At 44.2% G+C, this 9,071-nt stretch overlaps 2 non-coding genes across 2 annotated transcripts; both read right to left on the reverse strand.

The window, feature by feature from the left end:
- Window positions 1-2,263: 2,263 nt before the first annotated feature.
- trnac-gca lies at window positions 2,264-2,335 on the reverse strand. Its single transcript has one exon. It is a non-coding gene; the product is annotated as a tRNA-Cys (tRNA).
- A 2,682-nt stretch (window positions 2,336-5,017) lies between these two features.
- Window positions 5,018-5,090, reverse strand: trnat-ugu. Its single transcript has one exon. It is a non-coding gene; the product is annotated as a tRNA-Thr (tRNA).
- Between the last annotated feature and the right edge of the window lie 3,981 nt (window positions 5,091-9,071).

A 9,071-nucleotide genomic window follows, 5' to 3' on the forward strand; every position in this document is an offset into this window, starting at 1 on the left:
GGAAACTGTAGTGACATGTATGACCGACTGGTAGAAAGGGACGACACCGTACTGGACGCAACAAGAAGGAAATGGGAGGACGACCTGGGGATGGAGATAGGGTGGGGAACTCTGGAGCGAAGCACTGCATAGGGTCAACTCCACTCCACGTGCGCAAGGCTCAGCCTGACGCAACTAAAAGTGGTACATAGAGCCCACTTAACGAGAAACCGTATGAGTAGGTTCTTCCAGGAGGTGGAGGACAAATGTGAGCGGTGCCAAAGAGGCCCGGCCAACCACGCCCACATGTTCTGGTCTTGCCCCAGACTTGTGGAGTACTGGACAGCCTTCTTCGAGGCTATGTCCAAAGTGGTGGGGGTGAGGGTGGAGCCATGCCCGATAGTGGCGGTCTTCGGGGTTTCAGACCAGCCAGATCTATTCCTGGGGAGGAGGGCGGACGCCCTTGCCTTTGCCTCCCTGATCGCCCGCCGTAGAATCCTGTTTGGCTGGCGGTCAGCAGCACCACCCAGAGCTGCAGACTGGCTGTCCGACCTTTCGGAATCTCTCCAAATGGAGGAAAATCAATTCGCCATCCGAGGGTCGGACGACGGCTTCCACAGAACGTGGGAGCCATTCATGCAACTGTTCCGGGACCTGTTTGTGGCCAACGTACATGAGGAAGAATAGTCGGGTGGCCAAGAACCAGGGGAAAATGGGCGGGAATCGGGGGAAGGTAGCCGGGGGAGGGGGGGGGGGGGGGGGGGGGGGGGCTACGGGCTCGGTATGGGGGTTTGATGGCAAGCCAAGGCCCAAAACCAAACTATAAATAAATGCCTATAAACGTTGTGCCTCGGCCATATTGGGGAATGTAAATATGTATGCTGGCTAAAGGCTGGATAATTATTGTTATGAAGATGCTTACCTGTAAATATTCATGTAAAAAATTTTTGTGTTTTCCTTTTTTTTTCTCTCTCTCTAATAACTTGTAATTTGTCATATATAAAATATGAAAACTCAATAAAAAAACATTTATAAAAAAAATATATAAATATGAAAACTCAATAAAAAAACATTTATATAAAAAAAAATGGAAACTGCAAATGAATGGACGGCAGAAGAGATTAAGTAACAAATGGGATGATGGGGAAAAACAGAATAAGGCATCAATGGAACAAATAAAGGGATAGAATGTGGAAGTGTCATTCTGGAGGAATCAGCTCGCTCTGCTCTGGGAATATTTTGCTTCTCTGTTTGTTCACTCAGACCACTTATGCAGCACACTGAAAAATCTCAAATCCTTCCCCTCCAATAAACAGAATACACACTTCGGTGAGCAAACAAACACAATTCACACCGGAATATATTCATTTCGTTCTGGCAAACGTTCAGAGAGAGTTCTGGATTTCTCTCGCCTAGATTTTACCATTGGATTGTTATTGTCTGGATCCCCTTGGACGAGAACCCGCAGCTATCAGTCTACGATGAAGTGGTTCATCTAACTCTGTGATTCTGAGCATTCATTTGGTTCAAGTCCTTGAGTGGAACTTGGCACTTTTAAAGTGTCATCATTCTATGTACATCAGTCCTCATCTACAAATGGAATCAGTTTTCACACATAAACTATGATATTAACAAAGCATGATGGAGAAAGACTCGTTCTGAGCATTGGCACTACCGGAGAAATAACCTTCAACCAGGAAAACAATGAAGTTTCAAAGTAATTGCGCCCGACGTGTCCGCAAACCTGACATTTAAACACTCATGCTCTTCTGACTGAGATAGCCGACCACGCAGCTTCTTATAACAGTGAAATAACGGCTTGAATTCAATGGAATCGAAAGTAATTGACGCAATCACAGTTTCCGTTTTGAAGCTAGAACTCCTTCCGAGCATAATGACAGGATCATAGATTTTACAGTGTGACGTATACAATCGGGGATGGTCTAAATACTGCTCAAAGGTATAACTTACGAATTTCATGTCGCAATATCCGTTAAAAATTGAATTGTTAACACTATTGAAATGGAGACTTAATGGACCTGCTGAAAATTATGAATATGTGGTTTGGGACGGGACAACAGATAAATAGGAAGGAGCTGTTTTCACTGATGTAGACGAGCAGCAGCAAATGCAGATTTAACACAAAAAAAGAAAATTACAATTGGCTTTCCGTTCAAGGAGCAGATGATGTATCACAGTGTTTCCCAGACAATATCTGCACCAGAGGTTATAATAAGCATTTTTTAAGCTATTGCATTTAAGTTGGCATGGCATCAAACAGCATAGGGAGCATCTGGATTTGAACCAGAGACCTCTTGATCTGCAGTCAAATGCTCTACCACTGAGCTATACCCCCTTATGCTGCTTCAAGCCCATGATACGTTGAATCATCATTGCACTTATTCAGGTTTGTTCGATGTGTGCTTGCGACCGAAGTGTGCTTTCAATATATTGGTGACGACATTATATTTATTCTCGTAGATACACATTTTTCACAATGTCTCTTGACTTTACATTCAATACATACTGAAAATATTCAGCAGATCGGGATGAAAGGTCAAAAGGGAACCTGGAAAAGAATGGATGGCAGAAGAGATTAAGTAACAAATGGGATGATGGGGAAAAACAGAATAAGGCGTCAATGGAACAAATAAAGGGATAGAATGTGGAAGTGTCATTCTGTAGGAATCAGCTCGCTCTGCTCTGGGAATATTTTGCTTCTCTGTTTGTTCACTCAGATCATTTATGCAGCACACTGAAAAATCTCAAATCCTTCCCCTCCAATAAACAGAATACACACTTCGGTGAGCTAATGAACACAATTCACACACAAGAAACATATTCATTTTGTCCTGGATAACGCTCAGAGGGAGTTCTGGATTTCTCTCGCCTAGGTTTTTGGAAACTATTAAGTCTCCATATTATTCCAGTTTGGGTGTAAATGTCAACGAATGGAAATATTTCCCTCCGCATAAAATCTGTTTGACCAGCTGAGTGTTTCCAACATTTTCTGTTCTGATTTCGGATTTTCAGCATCTGTAATCTCTTATTTTGGGTCACAGTGGATCAGGTTTTTTTTCCTGACTCGACCGGACCTATATGAATAAGTAAAGCACAGACTTTTAAAACAAAGGATTAGTAGTATATGTTAGCCCGATTGCTGAGAAATGAACTAAAATTCGTATTGGTAATTTCAGAAAATATTACTTTTTGGAACGTGGGTTTCGCTGTCGAGGCTAGCAATTATTGGCTCTTCCTGTTTGCCCTTGAACTGCCTGGTTTTGTCGGCCATTTCAGAGGGCAGTTGATAGTCAATCACATTGCAGTGGGTCTGGAGACCAATGTAAGCCAGGCTGGGGAGGGATGGCAGATTTCCCTCTGTAAAGGCCCGGCTGATTTTGAAGACAATTAAACAACAGCTTCCTTACTGAGAGTAGCTTTCCCTTCAATTTCAGTCCTTTGTTGTGATGGGATTTGTACTTGTGTCTCTGGGCCTCGAAATTCACACTCCACTGATAATACTTCGACGTCAGCTAAATAATTTAAGTGCAAATCCACCATGTGGAATCAACCCAGAAAATTTCACATTGAGAGCAAATATTCTGACCAGTGCTGTGCGGAAATTAATGGCAGATACACTGTAAAGAGGGGAATTGATTCAGCGCCTCTCGATTTCATTCACAAGAAGAAAATGCTGGAAATTTCAGCGGTTCAGGTCCAGTATGCAGCGGGAGAAACCGTGACCGGTTCAGGTTACTGAACTTTTATGAGAAGGGGAAATAAGGTAGAGATGGTGTAGATTTTAAAAAGTTCATCCACACGGGGAAAAATCCGAATGTGAGAGCGAATGAATGGTGGGAGAGCGGTGAGCAGTCAATCCCCCGATAGTCTTGTCCTCTCCATCATTCAGGCAGCAGCAGGACGAGCAAACCCGTCGCACCACAGAATCGTATGTCAAAGTTGCTGATGAGATATCCACAACGAGGGTGTCATTTAGTTCAAGCTTCAGATTCACACGACAGGAAATACAATTGTTCTCAATTAGTTTTGTTCTTACAAAACAAAGAATGGCCATTCATTATGGATACATGTGAACAGAGTGATCCCACCCACTGCAGACACATCCATGCAACGGGAACCAACTCATCTGCACTTATTTGTTCTATCACTGAGCCTCTGACCATGACATCTCCCTCTGTCACCCACAGTGTCCGTATCTTGATGTGTTCCGCTGCATGTGAGGCGCAGTTCGTTGGGATGATTAACCCATTTTTCGCTGCACAAGTTTAAAAGTTGCAAAAGTATATTACCCTCTCTGGATCTTTTGTTTAAGTAGAGCCTGCTTACTGATGGAGAATCCAGTACTCTCGGGACAGAGAATTCCAAGGATGCACAATCTAAAGTAATTTCTCCTCATCTCAGACCTAAATGATCAGCGCCTTATCCTGAGAAAATGCCCCCCATGTTTTCGATTGAACGACGAGCGGTAACAATCTCTCAGCATCTACCATATCAATCCTACACAGAATTGTGTACGTTTCAACGAGATCTCCTCTTATTCTTCTAAACTCCAGGGGATTTCAGGCCAATTTACTCAGCATCTCAGCAGAGGACAACCCCCTCATCCCATGGACCAATCTGGTGAACTTTGTTGTGCCGTCTCCAATGCAGGTAAACCATTTCTTAACTGTGGAGACCAAAACTGCCCACTGTATTCCAGATGTTCTGTCAACTAAACGGGGGACAACTGTAATACGCCTTTATCATTTTAGTCAAACACCCCTTCACAAAAGACCAAAATGCCATTGACCTGCGCAAATTGATTGCTGCATCTGCGTGTTCACCTTCTGCGTTCCTTGAACAAACACACTCAAGTCTCTTTGACCGTAAACACTTTGGCAGCTTTTCAAATATTGCCCTCACATCCGGTTAGCCTGTTGCCCCCTCAACTTACCGATCTGTCTGTATCTCTCTCCGGTCTCTCCCACAAAATTAAATTTACCAATCAACTTGAGAACTTCAACCAAATTTTAAAGATAGGCTCCAGTGAGAATTGAACTCACGACTCCTGGTTTACAAGACCAGTGCTCTAACCACTGAGCTATGGAGCCACCTACAGTGCAGGTGGATCCACCTAAAGTGGATCATAAAGCTGTGGCTCAAGGAACAGGCTGAATTTCCAGTTACAAAATAATTGTTAGATGTGGAAACATCTGAGAAGGGAGCAGGGAGTGAAAAGAAGTAGCTTGAATTGCTTAAGTGTCATGTGCCCTGTTGTGCAATGGGTCATCGTCCGCTAGTTATGGTGCAGTCATGGCACTCGGCCAAGGTTGTGAGTGCGATCCTCACCTGGAGCAGACACCATGCTGCGGCTGGAACATGTGGGTCATGGGGAATGGACTGGAATTCAATGCGCCGTTTACACCAGTGAACATTGTAATAACAGACAGCAAGAGCCTTGAAATGAAAAGAAAGCCACTTATTGTCACAAGTAGGGTTCAAATTAAGTTATTGGGAAAAGACACTCATCGAATTGTTATTGTCTGGATCCTGTTTGACGAGAGCCCGCAGCTATCAGTCAACGATGAAGTGGTTCATCTAACTCTGTGATTCTGAGCACTCATTTTGGTTCAAGTCCTTGAGTGGAACTTGACACTTTTAAAGTGTCATCATTCTACGTACATCAGTCCTCTTCAACAAATGGAATCAGTTTTCACACATAAACTATGATATTAACAAAGCATTATGGAGAAAGACTCGTTCTGAGCATTGGCACTACCGGAGAAATCACCTTCACCCAGGAAAACAGTGAAGTTTCAAAGTAATTGCGCCCGACGTGGCCACAACCCTGATATTGAAAAACTCATGCTCTTCCGACTGAGATAGCCGACCACGCAGCTTCTTATCACAGTGATATAACTGTTTGAATTCAATGGAAGCGAATGAAATTGAGGCAATCACAATTTCCGCTTCTACGCTAGAACTCCTTCCGAGCATTATGACAGAATCATAGATTTTACAGTGTGACGTATACAATTGGGGATGGTCTAAATACTGCTCAAAGGTATAACTCACGAATTTCATGGAGCAATATCCATTAAAAATTGGATTGTTAACATGGGGCAGCAGGGTAGCATGGTGGTTAGCATAAATGCTTCACAGCTCCAGGGTCCCAGGTTCAATTCCTGGCTGGGTCACTGTCTGTGTGGAGTCTGCACGTCCTCCCCCTGTGTGCGTGGGTTTCCTCCGGGTGCTCCGGTTTCCTCCCACAGTCCAAAGATGTGTGGGTTAGGTGGATTGGCCATGCTAAATTGCCCGTAGTGTCCTAATAAAAGTAAGGTTAAGGTTGTTGGGTTACGGGTATAGGGTGGATACGTGGGTTTGAGTAGGGTGATCATGGCTCGGCACAACATTGAGGGCCGAAGGGCCTGTTCTGTGCTGTACTGTTCTATGTGAAATGGAGACTTAATGGACCTGCTGAAAATGATGAATCTGTGGTTTGGGATGGGACAACAGATAAAATAGGAAGGAGCTGTTCTCACTGACGTAGACTAGCAGCAGGAAATGTGGATTTAACAGAAATAAAGAAAATTACAATTGGCTTTCTGATCCAGCAGTAGATGATGTATCACGGTGTTCCCCAGACGATATCTGCATGCCAGGTTATCATAAGTATTTTCTAAACTGGTGCATTGAAGGTGGCATGGCATCAAACAGCATAGGGGGCATCTGGATATGAACCAGAGACCTCTTGATCTGCTGTCAAATGCTCTACCACTGAGTTATACCCCCTTATGCTGCTTGAAAGCAATAATACGTTGAATCATCATTGCACTTATCCAGGTTTGTTTTTTGTCTGCTTGCGACAGAAGTGTGTGTTCAATATATTGGTAACAACCTTATATTTATTCCCGTAGATACACGTTTTTCACAATGTCTCTTGACTTTACATTCAATACATTCTGGAAATATTGAGCAGATCGGGATGATAGATAAAGCCTTCACCCAGGAAAACAGTGAAGTTTCAAAGTAATTGCGCACGACATGGCCAGAACCCTGATATTGAAACACTCATGCTCTTCCGACTGAGATAGCCGACCATGCAGCTTCTTATCACAGTGATATAACTGCTTGAATGCAATGGAAGCGAAAGTAATTGATGCAATCACGTTTCTAAGCTAGAACTCCTTCCGAGCATTATCACAGAATCATAGATATTACAGTGTAGACGTAGGCCCATCGAGGCTGCACTGGCTCTTGGAAAGACCACTTTATATAAGCCCACAGCTACTCCTATGCCAGTAACCAAACTGACATTTTTGGACATTAAGGGCAATTCATCATGGAAACCCACGCAGGCACACGGAGAACGTGCAGTGGACATTCCACATGGATTGTGAACCAATTCGGCAATCCAACCTGTGAAGCAACAGTCCGAACCAATGTCCTATAATTCCGCCATTGTGATCCATTTTCCACAGATGTTTTGCCGGATGAAAAATTTTCCCGCTTTGCTGAATCATTTCGAACTTACATTAGGTTACATATATTAATCAAATTGAATTGCAAACGTGACGGACAAGCAATTGGAAAGAAGTCGCTCGGCAACACAAATTGTGGGTGTTGTTGTCGAATTCCCAACAGTGAGCTTTTCAAGTAAATAATGGAACTCAACAGTGAAGACATTCAGAAAGTTGCTGTGTCTTTATTTATGAGCAGAGTAAGAGGTCTCCCAACAGCAGGTTAAAGTCCAACAGGTTTGTTTGGAATCAAAAGCTTTCGGAGCGCAGCTGCATCATCAAGTTTTTTGGGACGTACTCACTCGGGGATGGTGTATATACTGCTCAAAGGTATATCTCACAAATTTCATGGAGCAATATCCATCAAAAATTGAATTGTATAAAAGGTGAAATGGAGACTTAATGGACCTTCTGAAAATTATGAATGACTTGTTTGGGACTGGACAACAGATCAAATAGGAAGAAGCTGTTTTCACTGACGTAGAGCAGCAGCAGCAAATTTGGATTTAACACAAACAAAGAAAAAAAGAATTGTCTTTACGTTCAAGCAGCAGGTGGTGCTTCATAGTGTTCTCCAGACTAAGGATTTTATAAACTGTTGCAATGAAAGAGACATGGCAGCCAAACAGCATAGTGTGCATCAGGGTTCAAACCAGAGACGTCTTGATCTGCAGTCAAATGCTCTACCACTGAGCTATATAATGATCCTTGTTCTGGTACGTAACCCAAAGTCTGGCTGGTCAGACAGTCCTGAATTTCCCTTCATTCCTGTGCAAGGCCACCTTCGCATTATTGAATTGTGCCCCGTACTTTGCCAGGACTGCCCCAATGTCCTGGTATATCCTGATCTTGCGTCCCTCCCAATTTGAAGCCTTCATTTCTCTGCCCCAGTGCAGGGTGTCCTCCCCATCTTGGTACCGGTGCAGTTTGGCAATGATGGTCCTCGCTGCTCCCCAGCATTGGGTTTTGGCCAGCATGATCTATGGACCCTGTCTATTGGGAAAGCTGTCCCTCCCCAGCATGTTTCGCAGCATCTGGGCCATGTAATTTGGCGGGTACCTGCCCTCGGATCCCTGTGGCAGGCCCTCTATCTTGAGGTTTTCTGTGCCTTAACCAGTTCATCTGGTCCTCAATCTTTCCTTTCAAGGTTCCCTGGGTCCCACCAACCTCTTTAATTCCACCTTCAGCGCGACGATCCAGTCACTCTGGTCCACCGAGGCATTTTCCAGGTCCGTATTCGTATTTCGCTAGGCCTACAGTCTCTTTTCCACCTTGTTGAGGGAGGTGGCCAACATTTCTGTAATCGCCATGTTAACCGGTGCCTTGTTTTTGTCCTCAATTTCATCCTTCATCTCCTTCAGTCCCTTCATGAGGAATGCCTTCCATGCACCATCTGGCAGAATGGGGTGGGGGTGGAGCTCGTTTTCCGGGTTGCTGGTCTTCCTCTCTCGAGTGTGGCTGGGGAACCCCACACAGGGGTCCACTGATCCCCTCACTCGCTTCTCCTGACCTTTGCCGCCAATTTTGGTGTCTTTGCGGCCTTTGGAGTTCCTGCTTCCCGGCATTACTCCT

This window comes from Scyliorhinus canicula, chromosome 17 (assembly GCF_902713615.1).
Source record: "Scyliorhinus canicula chromosome 17, sScyCan1.1, whole genome shotgun sequence".
Taxonomy (NCBI): domain Eukaryota; kingdom Metazoa; phylum Chordata; class Chondrichthyes; order Carcharhiniformes; family Scyliorhinidae; genus Scyliorhinus; species Scyliorhinus canicula.